This window comes from Humulus lupulus, chromosome 9, assembly GCF_963169125.1.
Source record: "Humulus lupulus chromosome 9, drHumLupu1.1, whole genome shotgun sequence".
NCBI classification, from domain to species: Eukaryota; Viridiplantae; Streptophyta; class Magnoliopsida; order Rosales; family Cannabaceae; genus Humulus; species Humulus lupulus.
The window spans coordinates 151,404,146-151,428,337 of NC_084801.1; the positions used below are offsets into that span (position 1 = coordinate 151,404,146).

General features: G+C 34.3%; 1 pseudogene; it reads right to left on the bottom strand.

The window, feature by feature from the left end:
* Positions 1-21,260: 21,260 nt before the first annotated feature.
* LOC133800186 (sterol carrier protein 2-like) lies at positions 21,261-22,239 on the bottom strand (annotated as a pseudogene).
* Between the last annotated feature and the right edge of the window lie 1,953 nt (positions 22,240-24,192).

The following is a 24,192-nucleotide window of genomic DNA, read 5'->3' on the forward strand; positions in this document are numbered from 1 at the left end:
TAGGGCGTGCCATGCTTGGCCCGAGGAGCCAAGAGATGTCGAGGAGCCGTGGTGTCCGAGCGGACGCCTTGGTCCGAGCGGATGCGTGTGCCTAGTGCCGAGGAGCAACCGTGCGCGTACAAGGGGTCCGAGGAGCTGTTGGTGCCGTGACACCCAAGGAGTGGTGTGATTCGCGCCTGGAAGTCTGAGGAGCTGCTGGTCCGAGGAGATGCGCGCCTGGAAGTCTGAGGAGCTGCTGGTCCGAGGAGATGCGCACCTGGAAGTCTGAGGAGCTGCTTGTCCGAGGAGATGCGCGCGGTGTGCCTGGTCTGAGGAGCTGCACATCTTGTGTCCGATGAGCCCAGCACCCATGGCGTGTGTGTGTGGATGTCCGATCGGACACTTAATGTCTGAGGTGTGTGACCGAGGGTTCTGAGGGACCTAGTCCGAGCCATAACTAGCATCCGATCGGATGCATCTTGAGACCTAGGGGCAATTGTATGGTCCGATCGGACCATACTTTTTACAAAAGAAAGAGCCATGGCCACTCGGCCATACCCCATGTCCCATATCCGAACCTTACTAAAAACCCTAAGCCGAAAAACAAAACCAAAAATCCCTAACACAAACACTATTTCTCATACAAAGCACACAACCACAAGATCAAATGGGGAAATTGAAAGGTTTTCCAATGTTCTTGAAACCATATATGCCATCAAATATCCAAAAACCCATGTTAATGATTTAGGTTAAAATGACTCATTTTTCTTTAAGTTCATATGAAATTGAAGATAATATTGGGTTACCCATAACCTAAACAACATCAAAACAGCCACCAAACACATTATATCTCTAAGATTCATAGACAAACTCAAGAAAAAATGCTCTATGAAATTTCGGCCATCTCATGCATTTTCATGGAGTTTTTGAAAAAAAATAACAACAATATAAGAGCATGGAGAAGAAGACTTACCCAACTTTGAAGAGCCCTTGATTTTCTTGAAGAAATGAGAAGCTTCCCCATGAGGATCCTTGAAGGTTCAGTCAAGAGAAGAAGATGAGAGGGTTTCGGCCAAAGAAGAAAAAGAAGATGAGAGGGTTTTTGATTTTTTGCTCTCTTGTGTGTGTGTGGAAATGTGGGAGTATAGGGGTCTATTTAAAGGAAAAAAGTGGGATTTACCACTTATTTTTGGACCCTTGGAATTCCTGGGATATTCTTTTCTCCCCACGATTATGAGCAGTTAATTGTAGTGATCGTGGTCTGTTGCATGGCGGGAAGATGAACAATTGATTTTTTAATAGTGCCCTCAGCTGTGGAGAAAAAGTTTATTATGTGAGACATCATATAATAAACTTGGGGGAAAATGTTATCCCCAAAATTTGAAAACGATGATGTGGCAACAGAATTGACAAATGGCAAGGAATGGTTGGGTGACCTGGCTTAGGAGTGACCTGGTAGACCAGTGGAGAATTTTGACTGGCTAGAGAAGTGTCATGACTGACCAGGCATGACCTTGTCTGACCAGTCACATGTTTGTCTGCCAAGGCATGACCTTGTCTGACCAGTGACATGTTTGTCTACCCAGGCATGACCTTGGCCGACCAGACATGGCCTTGGCCAACCAGGCATGGCCTTGGCCGACCGGTCATGACCATGTCTGACCAGTGAAGTGCATGTTTGCCCAGTCAAGCGCATGTCTGCCCAGTCAGGTGCGTGTTTGCTAAGTGAAGGTGTGGTCGACCAGCCTGAATGAGATATGGATCGACTAGATAGAGCAAGGCTACACAAGAGATCCCAGAAACGGCTTCAACAAGAATCGGTCTTGGCCTGCGCGGGAATCTCTCATTTATCCCATGAATATAGTGTACTGTTACATTTTGAATATTATTGTAAATTAAATATAATGAGAATAATAAAATATCTCGATTATGGGGGATATCATCTGTACGATCCTGAACCTATAAATACAAGGCTTATGGCATCATAAAGAGCTCTCTTGGGAACTTTTGATTGAATTCTTATTTTCTAGAGAGAGAGAGAGTATTTGTATTTGAGAGAATTCTTGTATTCTTGTAATCTTCACTGGAGAAACTCAGTTGACACAGGTTCATCTGATCTTGAGTGCAGATCTATAATCACAGCTCTAAGTGGATTAGGCTATTACCAACACATTGGGGCTGAACCACTATAAAAATCGTCTGTGTCGTTTATTTCTCTTGAAGGTTTTTATCGTTTTTGACGTCTACACGTCGTTGGCCAAAAACGCGGTCAACACAAATGAACAAGATTTTCTTTGAAGATGCAAACGAATAGGAATTTTTTTGAAGATGCAAATGAATATACTTTGCTTTGAAAATGCAAATGAACATTATTTGCTTTGAAGATGCAAACGAATAGGATTTTCTTTGAAGATGCAAATGAACAGGTTTTCTTTGAACATGCAAAATAACAGGGGCATACCATAATGGGCAAATAAACATATCACTATGGGCGAACTGGCTATTCCTCGTAGCTTTGTAAGGCTTTGAGCATGCACTTCTTTTCCTGTTCACCTAGTACAGGCTACTATGGACGAACATACTTGTCTTTGATTTCTTTAATTCTATTACATATTGGGGACATGTTTTGGTGAACATGCAAATCTCATGGCTAGTTGAACACAAGTAGAAATTCCATTTAACGATGAGCGAATAGAATTGAAGGTTATTCTTCACTGATAACGATAAAAATTTCAAGGTTATCCTCTTTTCTGATAACAGTCAGAATTTGACGTTATCTTTTTTCCTTCTTTTTGAAAGACTGGGCGAACAACCTTCTTTATATGCTTGTTATTCCCGTACGACCTTTATTCTCGATTTTCCTTCATGGATAGGCGAAAAGACTCTGTATTCATGAACAAGAGAATAGACTCCTTTTCCTTCATGGTCATGCAAATAGACTTTTTTTCACGAGATTTTGATCTGTTCTCATCTCATTGTTATAGTAGGGAAAATCGAACTCTATTTTGATAAAAAATTGTAGAAAGTCTCTTGTTGGGTTCTCTCCAATATTGTATGTGCCCCCAAGTGAAAGAGGAATCTTGGTTCTTGATCAATTGTTACGTCGTGCTTGGATGTTTATACATGTTCTGCTAGTTTATAGTAAGGCGCGATTATCGAGCAGAATTTATTTTATCAACACCTTAGGAAAACATAATCATTTTGCTCAATTCATGTAAATAGACAAAGGCGAACAGGCTATGATATGCGAATAGGTTCCATGGTTGTAGATGTTTTTTCAATTATGAGGTTTTTGTTCACCCAATGTAGAAGAATAGTATTGCCAGATTGCCTTTCATGGCTTTCGAGTTCTTCTTTTCTAGTTTGTTTTTGTGACTGGAAAATTGGCGAACAGGTTGAAAAACAGTTATTTCTTTTTTAAAACCCATGGGCAAGCACGCTTCTGTTTGTAGGAACAGAGTTGAAGGTTACTCCTCTAACTGGTGGGCGATCAATTTTGAAGTTTTCTTCTTTTCTGATAATGATCAGATTATGAGGTTATCTTCTTACTAACATCGAGCAGAATTCGAAGTTATTCTCGATCACAGCTTAAGGTTGTCTTCTTTTCCGAGGATGCTTCCAAGTTAATTTAACTTCTCGGTTCAAGCCTAGCTCAGCCATGTTTTAGATTTTTCTTAAAAACTACCTGTTAGTATTAAGGTCGTGTACCTGGTTAGGACTAGGTCACTACTACAAATATAGGCTTTCTCTGCGTTTTTTTCCTCATTAAAGAAAAAGTGCAGAGAAAAGGTTTGAATGAGTCTAAAATATCATATTTAATACCCGCGCACTATTTTATTATAGTTTAAAAAAATGTAGTGTAAAGTTTGAAGATTGGGGAGGTGGGGACTTTTCTCTGCGGTTGTATAGAAAGAACCGCGAAGAAAAGTCCTTCATCCCTGCAAACACAAACCCGAGACCCTATTTCCCCTCATTTTCCATTTGACACATGAGAAAGAAGAGAACGGATCCGCCTTTGTCCCCAGCCACGAGTAAGGTCCATTTTCATTATTTTTCTTTGTTTGTTTTTTTTTCTTCATTTTCTTGCATATTAATGCTTTGAATCATGTAAATATCCTAATATTGATTTATTTTTAAGTTTTAGGGCAAAAATTAAGAAATATTGAGTGAGTTTAATGGGGTTTCAATGTATGTGTATAGGGTTATTTTCAAGCTTTTCTCTAACGTTTTTGAATGTTTACAGGGGATTAGAAGACATTTTCATTGTTCAAAACATGTATTGATCACTAAAACTTTATTTTTTTTAATATATATTTCGATTTTGGGGTATTTTTTTTATGTTATCTACCTAATTTATTCATTTTTTTAATAAAATTTATATTAATAATGTTAAATCCTTAAAATGTATTGTATTTTACATAATTTTTTATATTATATTATTGTTATTTACATAATTTTTTATTTTACAATATTATTTCTTATATAAATTTTTTATATTATTTACATAATGAATTTTTTTTAGAGTTTATTTTTCTTAATTATATTATTTTAGGATCAATTCAAATACCATATATTTACCAACCAATGTTTAAACTTTTATTGTAGGAAATATTTGTTTGAATTTGAGGTGTTTTGAAATTGTTGAAGATTAATTTTGAAGGTAAGTAATACTTACTTCTTATAGGTAGTAATAACTTAGGATATGCTATAAAAACAGAGGAAACTCAGCCCAATTTTTTTTAAGATTAATATATTAATTGACCATGTTTTATAGGTTAATATTTGTAATAATTATGTCTGTTTATGTTGAAATTGTAAATACATATGAATTTCAGATATGTTATAGAAATAGAGCAAACTCTACCCATTTCATTTTAGAATTTATTAATTGAACATATTTTTGTTCAATTACAATATTAATTTTATTTTCATTATTGACTTAGGAATTAGGTAGATATTATCAGTAACGTCCCAAATTTGCTATTAAGGTTGAGGGCCTTAGTTACTATGCCAGGAGGGCATAATCAAGTTTATATGTGGATTTAATTTAAAATATGTGAGATTATGCGGTATAAATGATTTTGTGGTATTGTGACTAAATATACATGTGGGCCAATTTCTGTAAATTGGGGCATATCTGTAATTTTTGACCCTTGGAGGGTATGTTTGCATTATGTATCTGTTATGAGTGAGACCCCAGTGTTATGGGGATATATTTGAGATGTGTGGTCCGAGACGATCCTAGTGAGCGGCTTAGCAGAATAGTCACAACAGGGTCAAATACCCGACTCGGGGTAAGACAAGGGGTATTTTGGGAATGTAGTATGTATTCGAGGTTGAACGGGTAACGGATAATTATTTAGTGATTATTTGGGTATGTTGGGATTATTTGGGAATTTATAGGAATAATGGAGGAATTAACTGGAAATGTGGAAAATGGAGATTTTACCCTTAGAGGCATTAAATAACTCTAGAAACTACACTCAGTAGGTCTCTTTTCTTCTCTATCTCGTTTCCCTCTTGTCCTTGAGCCTTGAATGGGGTTGCATCATTTTTGGAGGAGTTGGCATAGGAATTGAAGGCTAGAAGCTTGGATTTGGTGATCTTGGAAGGGATATAGTGCTTGAAATTAATCAAGGGCCAGCCTAGCGTCTTAATTTGCAGCAAGGGTAAGTAAATTCCTCTATTCTTATTGAATTTACAGTTTGGTTTTGGTGTTTTTGAATTTTGAAGTCAAGGATTTGATTTTGAGCTATGATGGAGTTTTGGGCATAGTTGTTGTTGTGGTTGTGTTGCCTTAGGTGTAGTATTGAGGCGTAGAGGTTCAATTCTGGATTTAGTTTATATTTGGGGTGAATTTTGATTATTTTTGTTCGGGGAAAACATAGGAAAAACCCAAAATTTCTTGGTTCGCGGGGTCACGTCGCGGTGCTGTTCTTGAGCGCCACGGCCCAGATGAACCCAAAAGGCCTTAGGGGTCTCTGAAACTGTCCAGGCATCGTGGCACAGGTTAGGGCGAGCTATGACCCACGTCCCCAAGAAGAGAGCCTTGGGGCACTCTGACTTGTAGTGCGCCACAACCTTAGGGGGATGGGTCGTGGCTCAAATTAAGGGAAATGGCCAAAATAGGGTTTTAAGCTCGAGAACTCAAATTTAAGGGCTCAGGAAGAATTCTACTACCCGATTTAGTAGAATTCGTGGTCTCGGAGGTTAGAATATTAATTCAATGTTTTTAATTCGTTTAGGGTTTGATGAATATTTATTATTGTTGTCCTTTTACTAGAGAATGTGCTCGGCATCGCCTTGTGCTGTTAGCTCGGGACTCAAGGTAAGAAAACTGTCTGTGCTCGTAGAGCTATATTGTGCTTAGTGTTATGTGTATTGTTTATAACTATTATGGCATACTTGTGCTTGTGAAGGAGCGGCAAAGGTAGAAATTGGCAAAGGTCAGGAACAACAAACTCCGGGAGCGGCACCGGCCGTGATCGGCAGAGGTCAAGAATGGCAAAGGTGAGGAGCGGGAAAGGCCGGGATCAATAGAGGTCAGAAATGGCAAAGGATAGGATCGGCATTAAGCATGCTGAATGCAGTGTGCTAGGGCCAGACCCTCTAATGGAGCTGTACTCACTTGCTCGGTTGAGACCATGAACTGGGTGCTTGGTAACGAACCCTGATCGGCATAGGCCGCTATTGTGAATTCTAATAGAAACTTGCAGATTGTCTATTATGTTTGATTAGTTATGCATTTATTGGAATAAATTATTATATGTTGTGATATGAAGTTTTCTTGTTGGGCCTCGGCTCACAGGTGCTCTATGGTGCAACTAGGGGCAAGGAAAAGATCAGTCAACCATGAGTTGGAGGGCATGGAGCGGTTCATACATGTTTGGCCTACCTTGTCACCATGGCTGGGATAGTTTTGAGGAACACTGTACAAACACTTGATTTTGTCACTTAGGTCGACTGTACCCTAAATTTTGAGTTGTAAATATGTTTTAAACAATATTTTGGGATCCAATGTAACACTTTTATGATTTAAATGAATGTCCAACCTCTTATACTAAAGTCTTATTTAAATGAGTCTTTACTCTAATTAATCACACTTTTTGGACTAATACCTCGATTAGCGAGTTAATAGCATGGATTAAAATCACATGGTAACCTCTCTAGGGTAGTAGGGTGTTACATTGTCATTATGCATAAATCATGGACTCTTGAAAATAGAGAAACACAACAATTTCAAGACGGATTCAGCAAATTTTTAGAATTTTTCCAAACAAATTGTAGTGATGTGGAAAGAATTCATTGTCCATGAATAGATTTGGGTAATGGATCAAAAGGAAATATTACCATGATAAAGAATTGTGTATTTTGTAAGGGATTTGATACAAGTTATATAACATGGTATTGGCATGGGGAATCATTGAAAACTAATAATCCCTATCCATTCGGGAGGCGAGGGGTTGATTATTTTGGTTGTAGTGATATTGACGATCATCCTATGTAATTGCTTGATGAGGCACAAGAAGAGTTTGTTGATGATCCTTCAAAATTCGATAAATTCGTTAGAGATGCAAAGAGACCATTATTCAATGGTTGTCTGAAACATGTTTTAATAGCAGAAAATGGAGTTAGGGATAAATGTTTTAATCAATATTTAGATGCTTTTAAGGAGATATTATCATAAAATAATTGCTTCCCTGAGTCTACATATGAAGTGAAGAAAACTTTAGATTGCATTCACTGGAAGAAAAAATACTTTCAATAAGATCGAAAAAGTATTATCAAATATATACCATAACACTTTTTGATGTGTTAATGAAAGCGGTGTTATAGTAGGTCGGAGCACTTTGCATAACACTTGTCCATAGTTATGGACATGTGTTATGGTATATCCTACTGTAGTGCACCAAAATTTTATTTTAGATTATTTAAATTTTTGTGATTTATTTTTTTATTTAAATGTTAAGTGTGATGAATTGTTTTATTTAAGTGTTGTTATTTTGTTTAGTTGTTGTTTGTTTTATTTGATTGTTTATTATTTTATTTAATTATTAGAATTGTTTGGTATAATCTTTTGAATTTAAATTTGTTAATTGTTTGTTTGGTTAATTAATTTAATAAGTGAATAATTGTGTAACATGTTTATTTTACTATTAGTATTACATTTTAAATAAGTGTGACAATTGAGGTAATTATGTGAGTTATGGTTGAATGCACTAAGGTCCATGGTAGATAGTGATGCACTCTAGTGTTTTAGTGTGTGCTAGTATATGGTAATAAGGTGCACATGTGTGGATTTTCTACACATTTTATAATTGCCATTTATTATATTTTTGGGTATTTTATTTTAATAAGTAAGAAATTAAATAAAAAAAAAGGAAAATAAGGGAATGGGAAACCATGTGGTGGACGTGTATGTGTAGTGGGAAAAGAATGGTTTATTCCATTTATTTTCTTGATTCAAATAAATTAAAAATTAGAAGACCATGGTTATTTTAAGTAAGGATGTGATCATCTTTTTATTCCATGCCATTTAAAGATAAAAACAATTATACAAAAATTAAGAGGAAATATGGAGAGAATGGGAAACTTACCTTTTCTTTTTATTAAGCCATTATGAGAGAATAAGGATAAAGGGGAAAGGAAAGAGGAGAAGAGCCATTTGCTCTTGTGGCTGCCAAAATTAGAGAGAGAGAGAGAGTGGCGTGTAGAGAGAGAGAGGGAGAAGAAGAAAGAAATAAAGAAGAAGAAGGTGAAGAGGAACCCATCTTAGAGTATGTTTTCTTGTATTTTTGGTTTGTCAAATCTCTTTTCTTGATTATATGTTATTGACTTTGTTTATTTGTTGTGTGTGATTGGGTTCTTTCTCCTCCTCATGGTGGTTTTCAAATAAAAACCCTAGGCTTGAACGAGGGTTTGAAGTTTTGGTGTTGATCATATTGTGTTCTTGATTTTACAACCAAGAGATGTAATATTCTTTCTTAGCCTATATATTGGTTTTGATGGGTTTGTCTTTGAGGTTTTTAATGGTGATGCTAATGGTTGATTATTGTAGGATTGATGATTATGATTTGTATATTTTTGAGAAAATGAATTGTTTAAAAGGGGTTCATGGGTATGATTGAGGGGATTGATTTGATAGGGTTTATAATGAGGATATATGTTATGTTTATATTGCTATGGTTATCTTTTTAATCCTTGATTTATGTAAAATGGTAAATGATGATTTTAGAAATATGATAAGAAATATGCTAGGATTGTTATAAGGCATGTTCATGAGATATGGTGTTATGAATTTATGTATGTTATTGCCATGGTTATTGTTGTTGGATTTCATGTGTAGATTCAATGGAATAGAAAAATTGGTTTTATAAGATTTCATGTGAATATGTTAGTAATATTCTTAGAATCATGTATATAATAAGAGTATGATGAGATTTTGGACGTGTATGATTTTATGTGAAATTTTGGGATAAAAGATGAATCTCATGAGAAATTAAGCTTGCTGATTTTTGTAAATAATTGGGTAAAAGTTTGATAAAAAAATGATTTGCATGCATAAGTAATGTCCTTGATGTTATGTTACTTTTATGAAATTAAAAGAGGTATTTTAAATCCCATTAAAATGATATTTTACTCAAATAATTACCTACAGAATTTTTATTGAATTTTTGAGAAAATATGAGCTTTTAAATTGAATATGGTGATTTTTAATGATAAAAATAGTTGCTGGAATTTTTTTGTAAGAAAATATGAAGTGAGTTTCACTAAAATGAATTTGATGAGTTTTTGGAACAAATTATTTTTCCTAAGTTATGGTAATATTGAAAAAATGGTATTTTTAATGGTATGAATGCATATTTTGATAAGTTATGATTTTCCTTTATTTTGATTGAGAAAAATATTTAGATTCTATTTATTTGTGATTTTTGAAGAAAAGAAATGGTGGCTGAAAGTTTGTTTTAAAAAGGTTAAAAATTGTTATTTAATTGTCACATATGGATTTTTGTTACATAAAACTAAGTCTTAAATAATTTAAATAAAAATATATTTTCCACACTTAAAAAAATATATTTTTCACATCATTTATGTAACACAATGATAAAATTTATTTTTCTAAAGAAACATATTAAAAATAGGTATTTTAATTAAATCCAAGCTTTTTGGTTAATTCTTTGTAATTGAGATTAATAAATGAAATTATCACATATTTTATTTTTAAGCTAAAATAAAATAATGTTGAGAAATTTAATCAACTTAGAAATTTTAAGAAAAATAAAGCATGTAATATGTCTATTCATTTTAAAATAATAAAAGTAAGAAATGTAGAATTATCGTTTTTGAAAACGTCTCCATTACGCAATGTTCTCACTTATGCATGTTACATGCAACTCCACTTTTACGTCCAAAATTATGTTTATTATTCAACTAAGTGGTTTTTATAAAAAGATCATGCATGTAAAATAAGTAAAACGAGCATTATTCTTTTATGGCTTTATGTGTAGTTAAGAATAATTGCATGTGTATGTGTAACTGTTATTATGAGTGCATGGCCCATGCACACATGAGTTGTATGGAAGGGAAAAATAGTAATTTTATGAAGCTAAGAAATGTTATTTTGATTATGATATAGGCTCGTTGAAAGATTGTGAAATTTCTTAGCTTGGACCTGAGGTAAGGAAGTTAGATAGATTCTATGATTTTATGCTATGAATGGTAAGACTGTTGTATGAATGAATTGTTATGAATTATGAATGCCATAACGTGATGATATGTTGAATGTGATATGTGTATGGATGTTAGATACATCAAACCAGTTACGATGTTAGATACATCAAACAGAATACGATGTTAGATACATCAAGCAGATTACGATGTTAGATACATCGAACGAGTTACTAAGGACATTGAGACGTAACTCCTAGGGCGGACGCGCCGAGGTTATTCAAGGACCAGAGATCTCCTGTTTACCTCATAGGGTGACATGGACAACTAGCGATCCATGCTCATCATGTATGCTGTATGATTATGATACGATGATATGTTACGATTATGTTATGATATACCATGATGTTGTAGATGAACGTTAGTGTTTGTATTTGTTGTATTCTTACTTGCTTATTTGTTTGTACTTCCTTACTGGGCTTTTAGCTCACCCCCTTACTTTCCTTCTAGGTAGCAAATAGGATTTCTTTATGGCACGCGTGGAGACGTGAGGAGTTCTTTCATCATGGGGTGTATGGCGTGGGGTAATCTTATGGACGGAAAAACGATCATCGTAGAACGCCATTTAAATTATGTTTTGTTTAAGAGACTTTCCTAAATTATCAGTGAGACTCAGTTATTTTATTTTGTTTCTTTTAAACTTTGCATAAAAATTTATGTTTTCTTTTAAAACTAATGGCGCCAACTTGCATGGTTTTAAGCAAGTCCCCACTGAAACTTTGATAATGAGTGGTATTCTTTTACAAACTTTGATATGCGAATGTTTTATAAGTATTAGCTTAGGGCGTTCTTTACACCTACGATAACACTTTTGTTGTGTTATTTTAATAATTAGATAAGTATTTCATTATGCTATTTATAAATAGATTATATAACACTTTTTTGTACTTATAAAGTAGTGTTATGATACACTTTATAATAACACACTTTTTACATTATAGAAAATACTTTGCATAACATAATTTTATGCTTATAAACCAGTGTTATTGTAAAAGATACAATAACACATTTTTTGTATTATTCTAATATTTGGATAAGCTTGAATTATTATTATATAAACCTGTACATTATAATCATTTCTTATTGCTTTAATTCAAACCTGCTTCATTTAATATACTTAAGACACCCTTAACATTGTACAAATATATTTTTGAGTACTAATTATATGGTTCATAACATATATAACCAAATAATTGTGTTAAAATACATTCAAGATTATCTTAAAAACAATCCAAAATTCTTAAGATATTCAACACTGCCTAATTAAGATAAAAAAAATATTCTCACAATAGTCAACAAAATAGTCTTAAACAGTTGCATATTCAACAGTAAAGGTACAAATTCATGATCTTCCAAATGTCAGCACACCAAAGCCTTCCAAATCAGATTTTCTTTTGCATTTCACCTGTTGAATCTGGTAAATAAAACATAAAAGAAAAACTAATGAGGTCATGAATTATCATATCATTCATCTAAAATAGTCAATAATATCATGACACATAACCAAATTTACAATAATTGAGTTTGAATAATAAAAAAGTTTTTATATTACACACATTACTACAACTATCTCTACTCAAGTGACCTTAGAACTTTAATTATTGATTCTAGAACTATTGATGATGTTTCGATTATGATATTATTGAAGTAAGTTTTGTTGTGTGATTAAATGTAAAATATTTTTTGTTTTCAATTAAGTTGATAAATTTTGGGATTGAAAAAGTTAATTTTCTAGTGTTTCTTGAGTGATTAAATGTCAATTATATATGCACTTAATTTAATATTTTTGATCTGCTCACTACATGATAAAACACATAATATATACTGAGTAAATGACATATTTTGGGTATTCAAGCTGATTTTTTTTCACTTCAGGTCTCCAATAATTTTTCGAATGGGGTATCTCTAGAAGAACTTGAATATGATATATTTTGGGTTTGAAGAAGTTGATTTTCAAGTGTTTTAGTCAGAACCTCTTATTTTTATAAAACAGGGGAAGAGAATAGATTTTTGGCCTTTGAAGTTAAATGTTGGAACTAATACATGAACACCGTAAGTTCATTTGAGAACCCTAATAGCTAGTGAAGAAGCCATGATTTACAAATAGGGGGAGCCAAAAAAAATTTCAATAAAAATTATATAATATAATCTATGTTTTCATTCTCTATAATCTATAGTTTTTCATCTTGAAAATTCAAGTACACATAATCTAATATATATTTGTACGAAAGTAAAATGTAAAAATATAATGAATATAAATTCTTATAGATAATCAACAAGAGGTGCGCGTTTCCCTGTTTTCTCTCTTCCATGGCGAAGAAGAAGAGAGTGGTTCGAAAGCCTGCTTCCCACTCGCCGGATCATGGTTCTGTACATGAAACGCACGACGGAGAAGATGTAGGGAATGGTGCTGAGTCCTTAACTGGTCTGAATCTCATTGCAGGAGTGGTGAATTCAGGAAAAGACAGCTCGACTACTTGTCGACATGAGCATCAGCCTGGTTTGATGAATGATCCGTTCGTCCAAAGCAATTTGAATTGGGCTGAAGAGATGGAGACGTTGCCGGAGTCTGAGATTGGCAAGGGTTGTTACCAAGAATCAGCGAAATCACATTGGCAATCCTTTTCTAAGGAAAACATGTTTGGTCGTGACCCAATGCTCTCCTATTCTGAGCCGCTGATCAAGGATGGGATGAGAATTGCACAAGTGGATCCAGAAGAGATGCTTATGCAGACTGCTAGCTGGAGTTCGGCTGTTATCTGCATGGTTTTGGGAGCAAATCCTCCTATGGCAGTTTTTGAGGGTTTCGTCAAGCGAATTTGGGGACATCTTGGGATCGCACAAGTGGCTAGAATGACAATGGGGTTGATTATGGTTAGATTCAATGATGATGCTACAAGAAATCAGGTCTTAGAGTCAGGGGTTCTTCATTTTGATCGAAAGCCTGTTATTATCAGGCCTTGGACTGCAGATTTGAATGCTCTAAAGCTTGTGCAATCTGTGCCCTTATGGATCCGTTTACACGACTTGGGTCTACAGTACTGGGGGAATAAGAGCTTAAGTACCTTAGTTAGCACTATTGGGAAACCAATTATGGTTGATCAACATACTAAGGATCGTACTAGAGTCCAGTTTGCTCGGATCTTGGTTGAGATGGATATTACGGATTCTCCTCCCCGTATTATCCAATTTCTTAATGAACATGGTCAGTTAGTGGAGCAGGGCATTGATTACGAATGGCTTCCTGTGAAGTGTAAGAGTTGCTCGGGGTATGGGCATATTATGGCTGACTGCCGTAAGGGGGAAATGATTACTAAAGGGAAACCGAACGTTGCAGAAAAGACTGAAGCAGCTTCAAATGCTCAGGATCTAAAGACTACGGTGGAGGTGGCTAGGGTCAATCCTGATGTTCAGCTGGACAATAAAGTTAAGGCACCACCTACTCAGGATAAAGAATGGCTTGTTCCTAAAAGAAAAGTTCAAGCAAAAGGGCAAGGAACTCAAGAGAATGCTAAACCAGATTCGGTTAGATAGGAAGTGAAGACATCTGGGAATGCTTTTAGCATTTTACAAGATTCAGGAACTAGTTTGAAGAAGGGTTCAGTGCCAACTGTGGCAAAGGAGTTAGGTATCTCTATTACGAATAATGGATAATTGTAATATTGCTAGTTGGAATGTGAGGGGAGTTAATAACAAGAATAAACAGAATTTTGTTTTAAATTTCTGTAGTATGAATAAAATAGGAGTTGGAGCTTTGATTGAGACTAAGTTAAAGGAGAAAAAGATTACTGAAATGATGATGACTAAATTCAGTGGTTGGGATTGCTATACTAGCCCAGTTATTGAGGGCCGGTTGCTTATTATTTGGAGGAAGAAATTTGTCAGAGTGATTGTCATCTCTGAATCCACTCAGTTTGTGCATTGCTTTGTTAAAATGACAGGTCAGGATAGTGCTTTTTGTGCAACATTTGTGTATGGGCTAAACACCATTGATGCGAGGAAAAGTTTATGGGAGGACCTTTTGAAGCTTAAATTTCCAGTCAAGCCCTGGATTCTGTTTGGAGACTTCAATGCAGTGTTCAATTGTGATGACAGAGTTGGTGGGGTACCTATTGCTATGAAGGACTTGAATGATTCTAATTTGTGGCTAGCTCAGGCTCAGGTGGAAGCTCTCAAAAGGACAGGCTCGTTCTTCACTTGGTCTAACAACCAAGAAGGAGCTAATAGAATATATTCTCTAATAGACCATGCGTTGGTTAATGAAGATTGGCATGACACTTTCCCTCACTCCTTTGCTCGTTTTGCTTGGGAGACCTAATCTGATCACATTTCTTGTGTCATTGCTGCTTCTATATCAGAGAAGATTGGGTTCATACCTTTTCATTATTTTAATTTCTGGGCTGATCATCAAGATTTCAAAGGGACTGTTTTGGCTAGCTGGGAGAAACCTTTGGCTGTTAAGGGTTTGAAAGGTCTTTATTATAAACTCATGAGATTAAAGCATTCTCTTAAGAAGTTTAATAAGACAACTATTGGTGATGTGGGGAAAGCTTTTACTGATGCCAGGAATAATTACACTGAAGCTAGATTTCAGGCTCAAATGCATCCGAGTGTTATAGAGTACCAGTATTTAGAGAAGTCTGCAGCTGAGAACTTAAGCAGGTTTGAAAAGATGTACTTTAGCTTTTTGAGACAACGTAGTAAAATTAATTGGCTTCAACAAGGGGATGAGAACTCTGCCTTTTTTCATGCCTATCTGAAGAAAAGGAAGGTGGAGAACAGGATTGCTACTTTTGTTAATGACCAGGGGAGGATAAACGATAAGTTTTCTGAAGTAGTAGATCACTTTTTATCCCATTTTCGTGGGTTTATGGGGAGCAGAAGTACCACTACTATCAAGCTTAACTATGAGTGTATGGAAAAGGGTGCTAAGCTTAGCTTGGAGCAACAACTTGCTGTGTTGAAACCGTTCTCTAGCAAGGAAATAAAACGTGTGCTGTTCAGTATTCCGGATGATAAGTCCCCAGGGCCAGATGGATATGGTTCGGGATTTTTCAAAACCATGTGGCCTGTTTTGGGAGCTGACTTTTGCAGTGCCACTATGGATTTCTTCAACTCAGGGATTATGCCTGCTGAATTTCATGCCACGATGATTTCATTGATCCCTAAGAAGGATAGCCCCTCTAGAGCTATTGATTATCGCCCCATAGCTTGTTGTTCTACAGTTTATAAATGCATTGCCAAGCTAATGTGTTTGAGGCTTGCGGAAGTTCTGCCTTCTTTGGTCAACCAAAACCAAGGAGCTTTCATTAAGGGTAGGTCTTTAGCTCATAATGTGATGATATTGCAAGATCTTCTGAAAAACTATCAAAGAAAGCTTGTTTCTCCGAGATGTTCTATAAAAATTGACATAAGCAAAGCTTATGACACAGTCAGCTGGGATTTCCTTGAAGCTCTGCTTACAGCTTTCAACTTTCCTAGTAAGTTTGTTCAGAGGGTGATGATCTGTGTTCGGTCTACTACCTATTCTCTGTCTATGAATGGGAGGGTGCAAGGTAGCTTCAAAGGTGAGAAAGGGCTGCGGCAAGGTGACCCTCTATCCCCGTTACTCTTTGTACTTATCATGGAGTACCTAACTAGAAAACTTCAACTAGCAGCAAATCACTCTTTATTCAGATTTCATCCTATGTGTAAGAGTCTAAAACTCATCAATCTCTGCTTTGCCGATGATTTAATTCTGTTTAGCAAAGGTACTAGACAGTCTCTGTTAGTTATAAAGGATATTTTGGACGAGTTCACCAATACTTCAGGGCTATCTGTCAGTAAAGATAAATCACAAATCTTCTTTGGTGGTGTTCAGGCGTCTGATAGGAGTAGTATTCTTGCTGACTTTCAACTCACAGAAGGAGATTTCCCTTTGAAATATTTGGGAGTGCCTCTTAGGCCTACTAGATGGAGAGTTGAAGATTGTGGCATTATAATCAAGAAAATTCATCAAAGGTTGCATTCTTGGGCTAGTCGGCATTTATCTTTTGCTGGAAGGATCCAATTAATTCACTCTGTGTTATTTGGCCTTCACAACTACTGGATGAGCATCTTTGTGCTTCCTCACAGTGTGACTAAGGAAGTTGAGAAATTGTGTAGGGGATTTTTATGGGGTACTAATGGAACTAGGAGCAAAGTGCATGTTGCCTCCTGGGATAAGGTTTGTCTTCCGAAGTCTTATGGGGGACTTGGCTTCAAGAATGGAGTTAATTGGAATCGAGCTATTCTTGCGAAATTCATCTGGGCCATTTCTGATAAAAATGACCTGCTGTGGGTCAAGTGGATCAACTCCATCTACCTTAAAGGGGCTCCTTTCTGGTCGTATGATCTTAAACTAGACACTAGCTGGTACTGGCGCAAGCTCTGCTACTTGAGACGCTGGTTCCCTAAAGCAGATGTTGAAGCTGCTGGCTGTTTTGGAAAATTCAAAGCTGCTGCTCTCTATAACAGTTTAATTCCTCAACCTCAGGTGTGTCCCTACTATAAAGTTGTTTGGCACTCATTGAATGTTCCTAAGCACCGTTTCATGCTGTGGCAAATAGTGAACTCCCAGCTTCTTACCAGGGACAATTTGGTTCGCTTTCATCTTGATTTGATCACTTTGGATTGCCCTGTCTGTGGTATCAGCCCAGAATCTCATGATCATCTGTTCTACAAATGTAGTTTATCCTCTCAAATTGTAGACCAGATTTTTGTTTGGTTAGGAATGGCTGCTTGGCCTAAAGATTTCAGAGGTTGGGTCAACTGGCTGAGCATGAGGATGACCGGTTTGGTGCACTGCATCAGGGTCACTGTCCTGGCAGCTGTTAACTACTATATTTGGCTTAATAGGAATCAATGCCTGTTTGAGGGTTGTTCCAGGTCGAGTCTTCATATTGTAAATGATATTAAAACTGTAGTGAAGTATAGATTACTTTCTGTTATACATAGGAACCATAGTAGACTTGAGAGAAATTTGGTGATGAGATTGATTTTGTAATCAGTCTGTCAGTTTTGTTGAGCTCCTTTTTAGGAGTTTGGAGTTTGTAGGTTGGATTTGTTCAGTTGATTAATGAAGTCTTCATTCTTCTTGATCAAAAAAAAAAATTCATATACCTCAAAATATCAATTTTTTTTTCATAAATGTAAGAAATGTATCTTACAACAACTTAGCATGCCTCCTGTATATTATTAGGATTTTCTTTGTTTAGTTCACAAATTTTTCTTACCATTAATTGATATTACTTGTACTCTTTTTTTTTTATTTAACTCATCTTTACAAAATGGGATTGCAGATTATGTAGTTGGGCAAGCCAAATCCATAATAGAAAGAAGAGCATAATGAATTGTGGAATAGATGGGAGCAATCTTCAAACTTTTATGTGTTTTGATTATGTTTTGTTGTTCAGTTTTTAAGTAAAATATGTGGAGGATTAGTAGTTTGATGTGACTTATGTTAATTGTAAAACTTCACCTAATAATTTTATTTAGTGGTGATAGTTATGGTTTGAATTGAATATTATATTAGATTTTAATTAGTAAATGTTCAATGTTATAATTTTCATAGTTTGCCAAGCATGATTAATTGTACATTTGTTGATCAATTAATATAAAGGTTGCCTAACCATCTAAAGGTTACCTAGCCATCTATCAATACCAAGTAAGAAAATTCAAACAACACACAATAAATTTTCTTCCTTATATCACCGCAACACACAAACAAATTTTCCAGAACCTACTTCTCTAAGACACACAAGTTTTCAACCTTCCGTTATCACTGCAGCACACAATTTTAGTCTCAGAACCTACTTCTCTACGAATGAATATTTAAGATATTCAAACTCCTCTAACATTTGTATGATATTAATATAAGAGTTAAGAGAGCATATTTCCGTACCTCTTGCAATTAATAATGAAGTTAATTAACTTTGCAATGCTCCTTGCCAATTTGATCCACAACATAAAGAATATAATCAATACATAAAAGATTAATACAAAACTAAAATTAAATGATACAATAAGTAAAAAAAAATATTTATATATTAAATTTTGTGAATATATGGTCTAAGATTGAAGGTAGCAAAATAGGTCAAAATTTCATTTAATTAGTTAAGTAAAGATAAATATCATGTTAGTAGTATAGTGTTTGTTTCAATTTTAACTAGAGTTGATTTTGTATGAGAATATACTTATTTTCTATCATGTGTCTTAAAAACATATAACTCTAATACTTATGTTCTTGATAATAATTCTGGATGCCAATCAAATTATATTCTCCATCAATTTTATACGTACATTAGTTTTATTAATCTCTTGAGTACTTAACCAATGATATGTGTGAAACTATATATAGAGATAATCTTTTTAATAAAAGATGATCACAATATAATTCCATATTCTTTGTATATTGGTACATTACAGGTGTCTTTGTTTTGCAACTATGATAACAATAAATTAATGAGATAGATTATGTGTATTAAATTTTTATGTGGGGGAATGCAATGCAGGCAATGAGAATATCAGCTGGTTTTTGCCTCATTTTCATCTTCACTATCACTAGTGGTATATATATATATTTTGCTCTATACTATATAATGAGAAGTATAATCATGTTAATTTCAAGGAGAAACTATACATGACCCTGAAAAGAAAAGAAAATCAGCCAGGGCTACTTGCAATACAACAGAAACGGACTTCGAAATCTATACAAAAAATTATTCCACTCAAAGATATAGCCTCAATTGAGCCAATAAAATGAAAGCAGAGTTACATTCATAACTTTTCCTATGTCTACAAAAAATTAAAAGAAAAATCAAAATAACTAATTTACCAATAATCAAACCAATCAAACAAACACAATTCAATTGTAGGATAATCATAGACAAGTCTACATAAAATCGAACAATATTTTCCCTATGCTAGCAACCAACCATTTGCCAATATCAATTCAAACAACTCACAAGTTTTCTTCCTTATCTCATCGCAACACACAAATTTCTCAGATCCTACTTCACTAAAACATTCAAGTTCTCAACCTTTCGTTATCACCACAGCACACAATAACAATCTTAGAGCCTACTTCACTATGGATGAATATTTAAGATATTCAAACTCTTCTAAAATTTTCATAGTATTAAAGCAAAAGTTAACTTCCAATTTGAAATTCAAGTTATAAATTCTAACCCAAATGCTGAAAAACAAAATCATATTTACAAATTAAAAAAATAAGGCTTGCTCTCTAATAAAAAATCAGTTCTATTCAAACTAGTCTCAAGAATTACATGCTGTAAAGTCTAGTGTTTACTTGGTAAATTATTTTATTTTGAAAAATAGACCAATCACAAACTAAGCAAAGAGATAGAAGTCAAAGATAAATTAAAGCATAGCATTTACATCAAGTAATATTTGATAGAAATTGCTCTTTTATGCTGTTCAGATTAGAAAGCTAATAGCCCAAAAGATAGCATTGTGTTAAACCATCAAAAAATACAAAAGAGAAACAATAAGCTAAGAGATGAACGAAGAGAAAATTCCACTGGCAAACAGAGTATCCGCTATCACTGAATTCCAAGACCACTAACAATAGAGGTACAAAACTAAAAATTAGCTTATAGGAAAAAAAACAAAAATAGAATAGAGCTTCTTCTATTTTTGTAAGCAATTAGTAGATTGAAGCAAACGAGGTTCAAAAATAGATCCCTACTTTTTAATTATCTTTCATTCCAATACAAAATAGCAAATCAAACTTATAGACACGCTTCAACCATTATCAAATATTTTCATAAAACTAGAAGGCATCATGTATCAGATAAAAAATTGAGAACATAGAAATGGCCTCTCTCACCATTATCAACTATTTTCATAAATCTAGAAGGACCATATACAATGTCTATTTCTCTCTCTCATATAAAGCTACCAAACCATATCTAAGATATCTTCATAGCTCATGAGTATGAGAAGTTGGTGTACTTATTAATTGTTAATCATATAATGAAACGTTATCTCTTTATATAAAGATAACAAATTAAATATTTTTTTTCTGTTAACTAACAAAAATTATAAAACTATTTAAACAAAAAGAAAAAAAAATCTGCTAAAAAACAACAATGTCTATCATATAAACACTTTAATATATAAAGATATATCATAAGATTCCAAAAATAAATAAATATGTAAAAGGTAACATTGACTCATACATAGTAGCAATTTTATATCGTACATCTTAGCTAAGCACACCTTGCATGATTTATGCTACGCAGTTCTTATATAAAAAACTTCATAAATGAATAAATGACTTATACATACAAAAAATAGGCTATTTGTATCACAATACCGGGAACATAAATATGATGTACGAAAAATACAAAGAACCAAGTAATGGGGAAAAAACTGTAGATTCTTTGAGAAATAATTGCAGGGATAGCAATTCAACAGAATTTTCTATTAAGAAAAAAATTTGAAATTATTTACATCTAGTAAACAGTTGATGACAATAAATATTAGTAAATGATCAATTTGACTTAGAAAAATTAAGAGGTGTAAACCAACCTCATGGAAGCAATCTGGGGATTCATCTTTCCAAATGCAATTTTGACAAAATCATCTTCCTTTAAGGAAAATGTGGCATAAGGCTTTTCTTCTCCTTCCAATGTTCCTTAAATTTGACCAAAACTCACAAAAATGAGCATCTTCTTTTTTCTTACTTAGAAGTTACTTCACAAATAGTTATCAAAACAAAACTAATGGAAAATGAGATTAAAAAAAGGTTTACTTTACAAATTAAACTATATATATTTCATGTGTTTTGTGGCCAAATAGTGAGACAAAAGAAAAACCTCCTCAACACAAGAGCAATTAAACAATTAAAACAGTTTTCTTAGAAAATATGAAACCAAACAATTATACATTCTGATATAACTTATTCCCAAATCCAAAAAAACAAATTAGTTTAAAAAGAAGAAAAAAGAACTAACCTTTGAAGACCTTCGCATTCTTCAGATCAATAGTATAACAGACCTCATCGATCCCAATTTTCTGTAAACCCAAAGCCAGATTATCAAAAATTAGGTCACAAACCCAAATCAAAATTCCCCCTTTTTAGTTTAGCCAAAAATAAAATAAAATAAAAATAAAAATAAAGATAACACCTTGGGTGCGAGATTGATCTGGTAAATGAGATTAACTTTCTCCAAAGTTATTTACCCTCTTCGGTTTCGAAGTGCTGCTTCATCAAATCGAACAATGTCTCTGCCTTGAACTGACCGGTCGCCATTTTCTTCACTCTCTCTGATCACAAATTAGGGAAGAAAGAGCCTGCAATTCCAGTGGAGAGAGTGCTCCTCTGGCGTGGTGAGCTCCAGCAGCTCGCACGATGGAGAGAGGGTAGAAAGACTCTGGGAAAGAGAGAGCGAGAGAAAGATCGATGGAGAGGGAACTGAGAAACCAAGTGTGAGAGAAAGAGGCAGAGGCGTCATTAGGGATTGGGTTTTGAGAGAATAGGGCTAGGCAGAAACCCTCAATTTTAACTTTACCCAGCCTTTTTTTTTTTGTTTCCCTCCATTTTAACTTTACCGCTTTCTAACTTTTTAGGTTACCTATTATAATACTTGTCCAATTAGCTTATAATTATGTATTATAGACAGAGGTATTTGGTTTAATGATTAGGTTTAAGTATGAGCAGATCCATGCATGTCTGAACGATTATGTGTTATATCGTAAAGAGTATGCAGACATGGACACTTGCCCTGAATGTAATTTACCCAGCTACAAACCTAGCAAGAGTAAGGAGATTAGGAAACTTATTCCTCATAAATTTATGTGGTACTTGCCTTTGATTCTGCGGCTTAAGCGGTTATATTGAAGTGCAGAAAACTCTGAAAACTTAATATGGCATGAGACTAGAAGAGCGAAAGATGTTAAACTCTGACATCTTGCAGATTCACAGGCCTGGAAAAAAGTTAATAACTTAAATCCAGAATTTAAAACTGAAGCAAGACATCTTCGTCTAGGTCTAGCTGTCGATGGTGTAATTCAACATAAATCTCTAAATAGTAGGCATAGTTCTTTGTAGTGCACCAAATAATTTTTTTTAGTTATTAAAATTATTGTGTTTTAATTTAATTAATTGTTAAGTGTTGTGAATTATTTTATTTAATTGTTTGTTTTTTAAATTAATTGTTAGAGTTTGGTAAAATTTTGTGAATTTAATTGTTAAATGTTATTTATTGATTTATTTTTAAAATGTGATTATTTGTCTTTTGGTTGAATGCACTAAAGTGCATGGTAGGTAGTGATGCACCCTAGTTATTGAGTGTGCAAGTGCGTGGTTGCATGGTGCACATGTGTAAAATTTTCTACACACTTATGGTTTCCTTTTATAAGATTTAATTAATTTAAAAAAAAAATAAAAGAAAAGGGAAAGAAGAGGCTTGGACATGTAGCATAGTGGGAAAGGAGAAGATTATTTACCATTTTTATTGGGTGATTTTAGATAAATTAGGCAAGGATGCTATCATCTTTATTTTTCTATCAATTAAGATAAATTCAAAATAAATAAAAATTAAGAGAAAATAGGAAACTTAGCCTTTTATTTTATTAGGCTATTATGAGAGAATAAGGATAAAGGGGGAAGGAAAGTAGAGAAGAGTCATTATGCTCTTAGGTTGCCGAAATTAAAGAGAGAAAGTGAGAGAGGGACATGAGCTAGAGAGAGATGGAGAAGAAGGAAGAAAGGAAGAAGAAGGAAGAAACGAAGAAGGAGAAGGGAAGGCCAAGTCTAGGGTATGTCTTCTTTGTGTTTATGCTTGTCTATTCTCTTCTTTTAATTCGAAGTAATATTGACTATGGTTTTTTTTATTGTGTGTTGTTGAATCTCTTCTTCTTCTCATGGTGGATTTCGAAGAAAAAAAACCCTAGGCCTGAACAAGGGGTGGTAAAGTTTGGGTGTTGATCGATTTGTGTTCTTGATTTTACAATCAAGAGAGGTATTGAATCTCTAATCCTAATGTTATAATGTTTCTTGGATTCATGGATTGGTGGTTATATTTTTTTTATGATGATGTATGGGGGGAAATAGACCTAGGCGTGGCATGGGTACTCTTGTTGTTTGGGTTCTTGTGGTTGTAATTCTTAAATGTATATTCATAGTATGTGCATGGAGTTGATTATTGATATGTGGTGTTTATGATATGTTGTTTAAAGATTTTCTAAGATTTGATGATGGGTATGTTTTGGCTTAAGGATTTTATGTGAAAGCATACAAGGGTTTTCAATTGTGATGATCTATGAGAAAGTGATGATGAGTATTTCAAAATAACATGAAAAGAATTGATTATTTTGGGCTATGGGATTTCGGCCTAAGGGTGATTTTCAAAGCATGATGGTTATTTTTTTATGTCTTATGCCAATTTAAATTTCAGAAACATAATAGGGTGTTGTAAGATTTTAAATAAATATATGGTG